Raw genomic sequence first — 12,083 nt, forward strand, 5'->3', positions numbered from 1 at the left:
CCCTCCAAAAAGCACTGCCAAACGCACCAAAATGACCTCAAACCTCCACAAAACCGAATCGGACTCCAATAGGTGGCCTTTTTCAGACACCCCTTTGAGAGCAAGTGTCAACTGAGACTACATTCTAGAAAATTGACAGTGATGCAAACCATATGGAAAATCCATTCCTGAATATGCAATATGGAATAGAGTCTTGCCCGAGTTCAGATTACATCTCAGCCCATATTTATCAAGTTTTCATGCAACGCAGCAAGCCACTTTGCTGCACTGTGTGAAAGGAAAAAGGCAGGAATGCGCTGCATTTACCATTATATGGTGCATTTCTGCCTTTTCCTAGTGCTAGCGCACTTCTGCCTGCCTTGCATCAATGCAGGCCCCATTGCACCATGGTACAAGCTTGCCTGCGTTGTAAGCAGGGTTGTTTTTGTGCAGGAAGGAACCCCTTTTCTGAACAAAACCAATCCTGATAGGCATTTTCCTCTTTTTATGCGTGCTGCAGAATGTAACACATGTAGAAAGAGGGAAAAACAAAACGAAATAAAGATATTTCTCCTCGTTATGCCTATCCCTGGGGAGATGTAGCATTTTGACACATTCCGAGGCCTATAACAAATGGTAAATCAGGGAATGCATCAAAGTCCATGGGTTGGTGCATGGGAACACCCACCCACCACACATGGAACGCCTCCCTGAAGCAAAGTAACCCAACGCAGGGATTTGCGCTGACTTGCGTTATTCTAGATTCATCAAACCACTCAGGACCTTGCAGGGTGCCCTTATGTGGTTTGATAAATATCACTTCTGTTTTGCGTCGTCCTTGCGCCCCCTTGAACGGCAAAAGGGTAACACAAAACCTTGATAGATATGGACCCTAGTTTTTATCACCAGGATAAAAATTGGGAAATTGGAATGTTGAACAATTGCTCCATTTATGAATTAGACCTTTGTGCCAATAAAATCTTATTTTATTTTTGTAACATATCTTACTTTTGTGTAGTAAAACGGAGCTTAATTATTTTGACTCAAGCTTAGTCCTATCTTCCAGAGCTGTAAGTGGAAGAAATGTGTGAAGTAAAATGTTGAAAATTGATTTACCCTGTGGTTTTTTTTTGGGCGCAAGTGCAAAGTTTCTGTAATATGTCCCCACTGTGACGGCAAACAAGAAGATGGATGTGTGAGAGCTCAGGTGGTTTGATAATGGTTGTAGGGAGAGGGCTATATTGTGAGAATAATTACTTCGTTATTAGATAATCCAGGTTTTTTTTTTCGTTTTTTTCCCCGTGATTTTTTTATTGAAAAAAGAAATATTTACATGGAGCATTACATAAACATGGGAACATGGGAAGAAGAAGAGAGAGGAAAGGAAGAAGAGAAGAAACGCCCGGGGGATGGGGTGGGGGGGGGGGGTGGTCCGGTGAGTTTTATTAGCCATAGTCCGTGTATCCTCACGAGTTTGAGGTTAGCCATCAGAGCAATCCTTAACATATATATCCTGGATCAAACATGCAATACTCTCATTGGCCACAGGGTGTCACATCTGCACCAGTGTCTGCTCCCTCCAAGAACTCAGGTAATTATCACATTCCTCCGAGTGTCAGTTACTTCAGCTTTAGTGATCAGCAGCTTCCTCTCTATGGCCGCAGCCAGCGTTGATGGAAAAGAGTGTAAAAAATTAAATTCAAATACATCTAATGGCATGAAAGAACGCGACCATATCTAAGAACAGCCCAAATCTGTGGGGCAGATTCAACTGCCAAACAAGGTCTTGGTTTGACAGTGTGTTCAGTATGTTTTTTTGTATTGGTTTGTAAATTTACTGAATTCATTTGTTGTTGAATAATTTTTATCACTGAGCGAATTTGTACAAATGTCTGCTAAATTTGATATTTTTATTCAACATTAAAATGGCAAAGAAGGAAGGATCTGTAGACACTTTTACATTTGTAAAGTTGTTTTATTGTGAAAGTGTAAAAAAATAGCATCGGTCAATTGAAAACATTTCCAATTGCTAATAAAACACATAAATGCCGAAATACAAAGCAGATATTTAAAGTTTAAGTGATGCATGGGGAAAACGTGTTAACGACTATAATAGTTTTTTTTAAACACAGAATGATGTAAGCAGTAAGGGCCTCTTTTATGACGTCCCGTGGCGCAGGAGCCTGCTCCATATTTACCAGGCAGCACTAAGCCACTTTTTTAACTTAATGCTGCCTTGTGAATATTGCCCCCTTTAACACAGTTTTCTGCGTTAAAGTGGCATGCAGTGGGTGTTGCTAGGGGCGTTCCCAGCAACATCCATGGCATTTTGACACTGCCCAAGATTTACGAGAAATTGTAAATCTGAGACAGCGCTCAAAACGTACGCCTTAGTGCCTCATTTATGAGGTTTTACAGTAGGGCAGCGTCGCAGGCCTTCCTGCTGTGCTGCCTTACGGCAAAGGAAAAGGGCAGGAATGCGCCTTAGCTATAAGATATGGTGCATCCTTGTCCTTTTCGCCTGTGCCAGCGCACAATTGACTGCTGTGTGCCAATGCAGGCACTATTGTGCAAAGGGGCCTGTGTTGAGGGTATGACGGGAAACCTTCCTGCACAAAAACAATCACAAGAGGCTTTTTCCTTTTTCTTTGTGTGCTGCAGAATGCAGCACACATAACGCAGCACACATAGAAAAAGAAAAACCAAGGAGAAATAAAGATATTTCTCCTCGTTGTGCCACCCTTACGCCTCCCCTGAGGAGGCGTACGTTTTTGGCACTGCCCCAGATTTACGATTTCTCGTAAATTTGGGGCAGTGTCCAAACGCCATGGATGTTGCTGGGAACGCCCCGAGCAGCACGCCGCTTTAATTCAGAAAACTGCGTTAAAGGGGACAATATTCACGAGGCAGCATTAAGCCAAAAAAGTGGCTTAGTGCTGCCTCGTTAATATGGAGCGGGCTCCTGCGCCATCGGAGCGTTACAAAAAGTGACGTTCTGACGGCGCAAGGGGCCTCATAAATGAGACCCTAAATGTTTAAAATGAGAAGGTGAGGCAGATGAGACAGAATGGCAAAGATAGATGGGACAAAGAAAGAGAGAGATGAAAGAGATAACGACTGGTGAAACAGAAAGACAAATAAAGAGGCCTTGTTACAGGATAACTAGAAATAGATCGAAATGAACAAAAAGATCAATGGAAACTGACAGAAAAAGAGACAGAAGAGACCAAGAGAGAAGAAACAGATAGTGGCATAAATGGAGATAGACACAGATAGAGACAAATAAAAGAGACAGATATAGATACCGAGGTACAGAAATACATTAAGATAAACAGACAGACAGAAATAGACAGGAAGAGATAGAAAAAACAACAACAGAGAGTCAAAGACCGAGGCGGACTTAATGAAATCGAGATAGATTAACATCCTAGCTAGCTGATGAAATATGGCATATGCAGAGGCAAAATGCTGCCACTCATCGTAACTGACAAGGAAATTACATAATGGCTATCTTTTTAACTAAACGGAAATAAAGTTGCCACTGCTAAGAAGGCCAATAGCTACAATGGTAACCCATTCCCACAGCCTGTACACAGCCCTGGAGGTTGACCACACTTTTAAATGACAGTCAAACTAACCAATGGTAAAAGAAGGCTGACCAAAGCCCATTTGTTCTATGTAAGATTAATTATTATTTGTTGTTTGTCAAAACATAAGGTGGCACACAGTTGTAGAAGTCTCTAGGCCAGTTTAAAAGGGCAGATAGCTATTTCTAAGATAGACCTAAATATGCATTTGTCTTAATGAACACTTATGTTAAAAGCCTTTGTAGCCCAGCAGTCTTACTCGCTCGGGGACTCTTGTGAATGCTCTTGCCACCCTGATGACTTCATATAATAAGCAGGGCTGTGCTCTTAGACATACACACCTGCAAAATGACACAAGAAGGATGAGGAGATTTGCACAAAAGGAGGCTGAGGAGATTTTTTCAAGATGGGAACAGGGATAATACATATTTCAAAAAAATATAGGGGCAGATTTACAAGCCCCTTGTGACACTTTTGTGCCACCGCTGCATCACTTTTTGTGACACAGCAGCGGCGTAAACAATGCGGCACTTTGTGGCCCATTTACAATATGACGCATCTAGGGAGATGCGTCACGTTGTAAAGCCCTGCGTCACATTATACTTACGTCAGGTATAATGTAGTCAGGGTGGGCGTTCCTACGCAGGAAAGCCTCATAGAAGTGATGCAATGAAATCTACAAGATTTCACTGCATCAATTTTAGAACGCCACTGCGTCCAAACCCTGACGCAGTGTATTGGGAATAGGCCTCCAATACCGCTAAAACAGCGATAATGGGCTTGATAATATGCTCTATGGAATTCCAATTGAAGCCCTTGTTAAATGTCCTTCACATTTAACATGGGCTTCAATTGGAATTCCATAGAGCATATTATCAAGCCCATTATCTCCGTTTTAGCAGCAGTTTTCTGCCGCTAAAACTGTGATAATTGTAAATGTAAATGTACATGGATTTGTATAGCGCAAATCACTACTGGTTTCTAAGCGCTTGCTTAGGGAACCCGTCCTGGTATTCCCCTGTGAGATACCCCGGCAGGGTATCTGCAAGGTGAAAGCCAGGCATCCCGCCGCGAGGGGCCGTTGTGGAGATTAAGCAATCTATTGCCCAGAGTCGCAGAGTGTGAACCCATGAATCGATTAGGCACCGGAGCGAGAATTGTCGAGTCCATGGACATTTTAGGACTCAAGACCCCGCCGAGCCGGGAATTGAACCCTGGTCCCGGGCTGACCTCTGCTTCCAGGTCTGCCTCCTCTAACCAGTGAGCCACACTTCTCCACTTCTCCAGGAATTTTATCACCTGTCTTGATAATATGCCCCTATATTTCCTGTTAGACCTGGTGATCTGGAGAATTGATTACTGTGACGGAATACAAGGGGCTTTCTAAGGAAGGCTATGAACAAGTTCCAAAGGTTGCAAAACTGTGTGGCAATTGTATCCGTGGGGTACAACGTAATGGCCACTTTCACTCTTCAGTGGTGCTGCTCTAATGGTTGTTGACCACGCACAGTGTTTAATTAAAGCCCTCACGCCTGGTGTATGCAGCTCTCCATAGACAGACAGCTTCTTGCCTTTCCTACCAGTTGGAACCATATCCATTAACCAGATGCTGAGGTCCCCACCCAAAACCAAAACCTTGGTACTGAAGACAATTTCTATAATATTCTCAGGGCCCCTATTCAGATTCTCTTATGGAAATTAACAGGTGCCAAAAATGCTCCGGTGACCTCCTAGCGGGAAACAACCTTAACTACGCGGTCAAAACACCGCAGTGCCATCACAACGCAGATTTTACAACACAAGTCGTTACCACGACTTGCACTGGAGGGCGCTCTAGACTAAGGAATAGTGTGATTTACTCTTCCAACACCTTCCCTACTGTACGTAGGCTGGAGTTGGAATAGTAAATCATACTATTCCTAAGTCCAGCACCCTACAGCGCAAGTCGTGGTAACGACTTGCGTTGTAAAAGCTGTGTTGTGATGTACCGCGTTGTGATGAACCGCGTGGTAACGTCATACATCCCCTCCTAGCACTATTGTTATCCTCCTGTTAACTAAGACCACTTCATTCTAATCTACAGCAGCATTTCACTTGGATGTGCTTGGTGCTGACGACTTGACTGCACGAGCGCAATCTAAAAATATTAAATGTAATAAAATTAGACTATTGAAAATAAATTAATCCAGTCAATTAAATTTTTTTTTTTTTTTTTTGCAATTGTCATTAAATACAGAAACACTGCATATTTCATGTTATTTCTGCAGAGTTTTTTTTTTGGGGGGTGGGGGGGGCGGCAAATTGGGATTGGTGCCACCGGTTATAACACTGGACAAAAACAGCCGAATATAGTTGGGTAGACATACTTGATATCACAATTGATGCCTAACCTAATGCTATACTCTAATACGTGTCAGCTATTTTCTGTTACACTTTCGTGAAACATAATTGATACATGGGTCATGATTTCATGTGAATTTTCGAGGCTAATGAACTCAACCGTCCTGATCTAGTGACCTTTTGCCTTCTGGATCTATCAGCACCAACTATCCTAGGTAACTTCCTGTTTGGCCGTTTTGTTGAATCCCTCCATCTCCTTGTTCATTCATTGCCCCTTTCGCCTCCAAATCTCCCACTCTGATTCACGTGGACGTAGAAACCCCCTTTGTCTTTTTGCGCAATCTGTGACTAAATCTCCTGGAGTAGGGAGGACAACTGTTTTGGTTTAAGATTTGCACAGAGTTTTTTTCCAACGCAATCAAACCATAAGGCTTGGAGGGTACAAATCCACTCAGCTGGAGAGATTTTTGTCCTAGGGTCGCTGTGAGGGTCCCTGAACACGTAGGGGCCTACATACAAGTTGGTTTGAGTCGCTCAAGCACCATGCAACGTGGTGCTAGAGTGACGAAAACCTTAATTCAGATTTATGAAGCCACACAAGGCCACTTCATGTGGCTCTGAGTGGGTCCATAAATCTGGAGTAAGCCAACGCAGTGCAAATCGCTGCGTTGCATTACTCTGCCCTGGGAAGGCGTTCCATGGACATTGCGTGGGTGTTCCCACTCAACTCCCATGGTTTTTGACTCATTCCCAGATTTACCAGAGCTAGGAAACCAAAAAGGTACACCTTTCCAGGAGGGGCACAACGAAGAGAAATATCTTTATTTCCCGTGTTACTTCCTCTTTCTATGTGTGCTGCATTATGCAACACACATAGAAAGTCACAAATGCCTCTCAGGATTGTTTTTGTGTAGGCAGGTGTACAAAAACTATCCTACAGGGACCCTTGCCTTGGCGCTGGGCAGCCGAAAGGGTGCCACTGCAGAGGAAAATACAGGAATTGTCTTAAATACAGCGCATTCCTGCCCTTTCCCTCTCACGGAGCGCAGCGCAGGAAGGTGAGTTGCTGCGCTGCGTGACTTTTTCATAAATAGGCCCCTTAGAATATTATTCACATTCAGACGGTTTGTGCATGCTATTTTGTACAAAATCGTGCCATGTCAGCATAAATGACGATTCAAAATGAGAGAAAAGGAATATTCTAATTAAGAGTCACTCTCCAGAGAAATGTCACTTCTGAATGGCTTTTGTAGTTTTGGTCACTGCAAATCTTATCTATAAATAATAAAAAAACGACATTATTAACTGTTTTCGTTTAGAAAACAAATTCCAAGCTAATAATTCTATCACAACATGCCGTTTACGGTATGTTGACAGCACCAATATTCTACTACGAATAAGAATATTTGAGCATTTGGGGACAATTAAACAATATCAGCCTGATTCATCAAGGTACCGTTTTGCGAGTCTCTAATAGAGATTCATAAGGAATTGCTATTAGAGACTCGCAAAACGGTATTCATGTAGGAATTGCTAAATAAATAGCGATTCCTACACATTCCTTATTTGCGAGTAGCAAATTGCTACTCGCAAATAAGGAATAACTCCCCATTCATTCCTATGGGCCAAAAGGCCCATAGGAATGAATGGGGAGTATTCATACACAGTATATGTGTGCAACATGCAACTTAGAAAAATGCTTTTAAAAGCATTTTTCTAAGTTTTTGCTATTTACCGAGAGGTCTGACCTCTCGGTAAATAGCGGGCCAAAATTGCAAATTCGCAATTTTTAAATGTGTCATGAATAGCATTTAAGGAATCTCTAATAGAGATTCCTTAAATGCTAATCCTCGCATATTTGCTAATTCTTTATTAGCGATTTTTGCATTTGGGATGATGAATCCCAAATGCAAAAATTGCACTCGCAAAGGGCCAGATTCTGAGAATCTGGCCCATTTGCGAGTGCATTTAGCTTCATGAATCAGGCCGTAAATCTCTGAAATATATAGCCGTAGCAAACCCCTTAGAGGTGAAAAAAAGCTGCATTACTGTTGTCCTGTTTTGCGATTAATAGGGCTGAGAAATAAGAGTGTATAAAATTAACTTCATCGACAGAGACCAGAATTGAAATTGATCTTTAAGGTGAAACTGAAAACATCAAGAGAGATGAACCAAAATTCAGACCTTTCTGCTTTTTGGGGGATTGACATGAGTAATAATAATAATGTAGTCAAAAACTGACAAATGGATAAAATGAATAACGTAATTTGCTTTAGTGGTATATTTAAGTATCACAGTGGGTTTTCAAAATTTGAAGTTGAGCAAGAAAATTCAATAGATGGCAATGAGTACTCAAAGTATAGTGAGAATAGTTAAATTCAAAGTTGCAACACATCATTTTGTAGAGAACAAAAAAAAACTGATTTCAAATGAGAATTAAAGGAGACTGTGTACCGATGACCTCTTGCTAGAAAAACAGTGAAGAATTAGGTTCAAAGGTTTGTTGAATGGTTAGACAGTGAGCAGGAAGCTAAACAACTAAAGTAGCCTTTTGGCAATTTTACGGTTACAATTATTACGAGAGAGGATTAAGCAAACAGGAACCTGTAAAAACTTGGAAAAGTAGGGTACAAAGCACTGCCTTGGTATGGCATGAATGCTCATATTTGTAAGCACATAGATTTTAACAGCACCTAATTTGTAAAAGAATAAGTGCCAGGGCTTAAACTTTGGCTCAGAGGCCCATGGCCAGCGCTATCGAATGTAGGGGGTGCTGAATACCGAGGCTGTGTACTTTTGACTGCACTGCATACCGCTTTCATCCGACACCAGGCACTTCCGGCCATATTACCTCACTCTTTCGTGATCTTCTTCATCTGTGCTTTCTTTCATTGTCATTGTTTTTCCTGTCTTTCTCTTCCTCCTTTTCCCCCCTTCTGTGTCTGTGTCTCTCTTGTCTGAACAGGAAATATACATGCCAATACCCAAAAATAAGTATTGGTGAGCCTCACCTGCAACTACCAGCTCAATTTAAGCATCGTATCTTATACAATAAAAAGATGGAATTTTAGAATGCAAGCTGTGCCACTGAACATGTATGGTCCATAAAATCTGCCACCCAATTCCGCAAATTGCACAACTGCTAAGAAGAAATCCATGCCTATAAAGAACATGATTGAAGGTCTTCCCATCTTTTTAGTAGCCGGGACCTCCACAGGACACTTTGCGGACAAGCCAGCCATATGGGGTAGCAGGTGTTAGCAGAATGCATAAAGAATTCTCACCAAAGTACGTGCTACCTTGGTGAACACCCTTGGGGCGAACTTCAACCAAAGGGGAGTTTTCTGAATTTTAGATATCTACTGTGAACGACGAATCAATGGAAATGCACTGCTCTGGAATAATGCAGAATTCCCTAATGAAGTTTCTTAAACTGGTAATTTGGAATGGCGTGGAGTGGGAACTGTGGCATACGGAGATGTTGTGAGGGTAAGTAAAATTTGCACCTTTGCTGATGGGGGGACCAGATGTGCGACCGTTTTTTGCGTTCGCAAAAGGGTATTCAACACTTTTGCAACAACAAACAAGGCCCAAAATCTGCCCATTGCCTCAAAATGCCTATTTGCTATCAGCAGCTCAGTGTCGTTCTGCACCTTCCTCATTCATCATCTGACCATCAGCCTGATTCATGTACGGGCCGTTTTGCGTGGCCCTAATAGCGAATCATAGCGACTCGCTATTGAGGACACGCAAAACAGCATTCATGTAGGAATTGCTAAATAAATAGCGATTCCTACATGATCTCTATTTGCGAGTAGAAAATTGCTACTCGCAAAAAAAGGAATAACTCCCCATTCATTCCTATGGGCCAAAAGGCCCATAGGAATGAATGGGGAGTATCCCTCATTTGCGAGTAGCAATTTGCTACTCGCAAATCAGATAGCGATTTTAAGGGTGCCAGGGGTGTCCAAAGGACACCCTGTAGCACCCCTAAAATGCACATTTGAACAGGTGTTGCGCACACACATGTCCAAAGGACATGTGTGTGTGCAACATGCAACTTAGAAAAATGCTTTTAAAAGCATTTTTCTGAGTTTTTGCTATTTACCGAGAGGTCTGACCTCTCGGTAAATAGCGGCCCAAAAGTGCAAAATCGCAATTTTTTTTTGTGTCATGAATAGCATTTGAGGAATCTCTATTAGAGATTCCTTAAATGCCATTCCTCGCAAATATGCGAATTCTTACATAGCGATTTTTGCATTTGGGATTGTGAATACCAAATGCAAAAATCGCACTCGCAAAGGGCCAGATTCTCAGAATCTGGCCCTTTTGCGAGCGCTTTTGGCTACATGAATCAGGCTGTGGCCATGGCTTCACCTGTTCATCCCAAAATATCTGCATAAACGTCTCTCTGCCACCAGCCCAACATTTTTATGTTGTTTCCTCTATCCATCCCAGCATTTTCCCACGGCCCATCTCAGCCTAACACAGATTTCCATTTTTTCTTTTCAGACAAGTATACTACTCTTCTGTCTACAATATAATTTGGAAACTTCTCCTATCTTTAATTTTTACCTTGTTTTTTCCACCATACATTTGTATGAAATGCATTTATGTGCTACTTTGAAACCTCACATGTAATGGGGTGCTCATGAACCCCTTCTTGGATGGAACGTCACTTCAAAATAGTTTGCAGAGGTACAGGTCCTACCCCACACTTGGTTCCCTAGGCTCAAAACAATGAGCTGCATTTGTTGTAGGATGTAGTAAAGTTTACTTCAACAAATGCAGAGTAAAGCCATGTTAAATGTGTCATTGTGTGAAGTTTGCAGAGTAGGTGAACACCCATGAACAAGCTTATGCTTGTGTTGCTCCTCAGCTCTGGCACCCCTCTCATGCCTCGCCACACCACCTCGAAGCCCATTTTGTGTGACTAGGCCCTATGGTTGAAGTGGGCAGGATCTAGTTGGTACAACGTTCCTAATCTTTCTTACTTTCACTGAATCAGTTCCCTGTTCTTTTTGTTAAAGAAACAACTGTCACTGGATGGTTAATTCTGACATTCGGGGTGCCTCTGGATGAAAGGGATGAGGAGGGTCTCCTGTACTGTGATACCAGAGGAGAGGGAGACTCTGAAAACAAAAAAACAGCCTTGTCATGTTGCCTATTACGTCAAATAAATGTAAATGTGTGCAGTTGGCTCATCAGCAGACTTAAACGCCGCTTGGGAGCAGTATGTTGCTTTAATTGGTGGGAGGTATTTGAAGCTTTGTGGTGATAAAACTGTGTTTCTAATGAAAACAAATAAAAAAGGTTTGCTATGGGTACAGTCCGATTGCATGTTCTTGAACATATGAATGCATTGAAGGCACTTATTTCATCTTAAACGCTAAATCTCTTTACACATTTTTCAGCATCCCAACTTATATGGTAATAGAGTTTTAAAATAACGATTTGCATACCACAGTGGTTTTTATGTATCTACCTGAAGTCGAAAGGCCCAAAATATAGTTGCAGATCACTAAGTTCTTTTTTAGCTACTTGCCTGGGACTGCCGCTTAGTCACTGACCCAACCACATTGCACTCAGGATCACAGTACCCATACTTTTTTATGCACTTCAACCGCTGGCTAGTCCAAACATCCCCTCATGTCAATCCACACACCTCCTCACTTCCACTCTATGTGTAAACCATTTCCTCCTAACATCTCAGACATCCATTGGCTGCAATACCTCCCAGTCACTTGTTCGATGCCCCTTCGCTCCAGCATCTCTTTCCTCCTGTATCTACCCTTTCTACGGGACTAGGTCAGACATCCCCTCACTTCAGTCTGCACCACCTTGAGCTCAGACGTCTCCTCTCTCGCCTCCACGCAACCTCACCTTCACACACTGCACTCCCTCCCGTCTGACTGGCATTGCGTTCCCCCTCTCTGTAGTGCCTGAATGAGTGGCGCCACTCGCTGCCTACCTTAGCGCCTCGCATGTCCACCCTCACGGCGCCAGCGAGTGAGAGCCAGGCAGCCTCCTTTAACGGCGCAGCCTTTGTTTCCGGCTCAGGGGTGCTTGCCCCTCGTTGCATCCTGGTCTTTCCGGCACTGATTATTATTGAATGATGGATTCGCCTCACGCTGCCCGTCCTGTGACTCTCGAGCACCAGTGTTCATTCTTTGATTA

At 42.6% G+C, this 12,083-nt stretch overlaps 1 protein-coding gene across 2 annotated transcripts in view; it reads right to left on the reverse strand.

The window, feature by feature from the left end:
* COX7A1 (cytochrome c oxidase subunit 7A1) overlaps positions 1-12,083 on the reverse strand; it is a 36,325-nt gene that overhangs the window by 526 nt on the left and 23,716 nt on the right. The gene's annotated exons all lie outside the window — the stretch shown is intronic.

The sequence above is a fragment of the Lissotriton helveticus genome, chromosome 9 (genome assembly GCF_964261635.1).
Source record: "Lissotriton helveticus chromosome 9, aLisHel1.1, whole genome shotgun sequence".
In the NCBI taxonomy this organism is placed as follows: domain Eukaryota; kingdom Metazoa; phylum Chordata; class Amphibia; order Caudata; family Salamandridae; genus Lissotriton; species Lissotriton helveticus.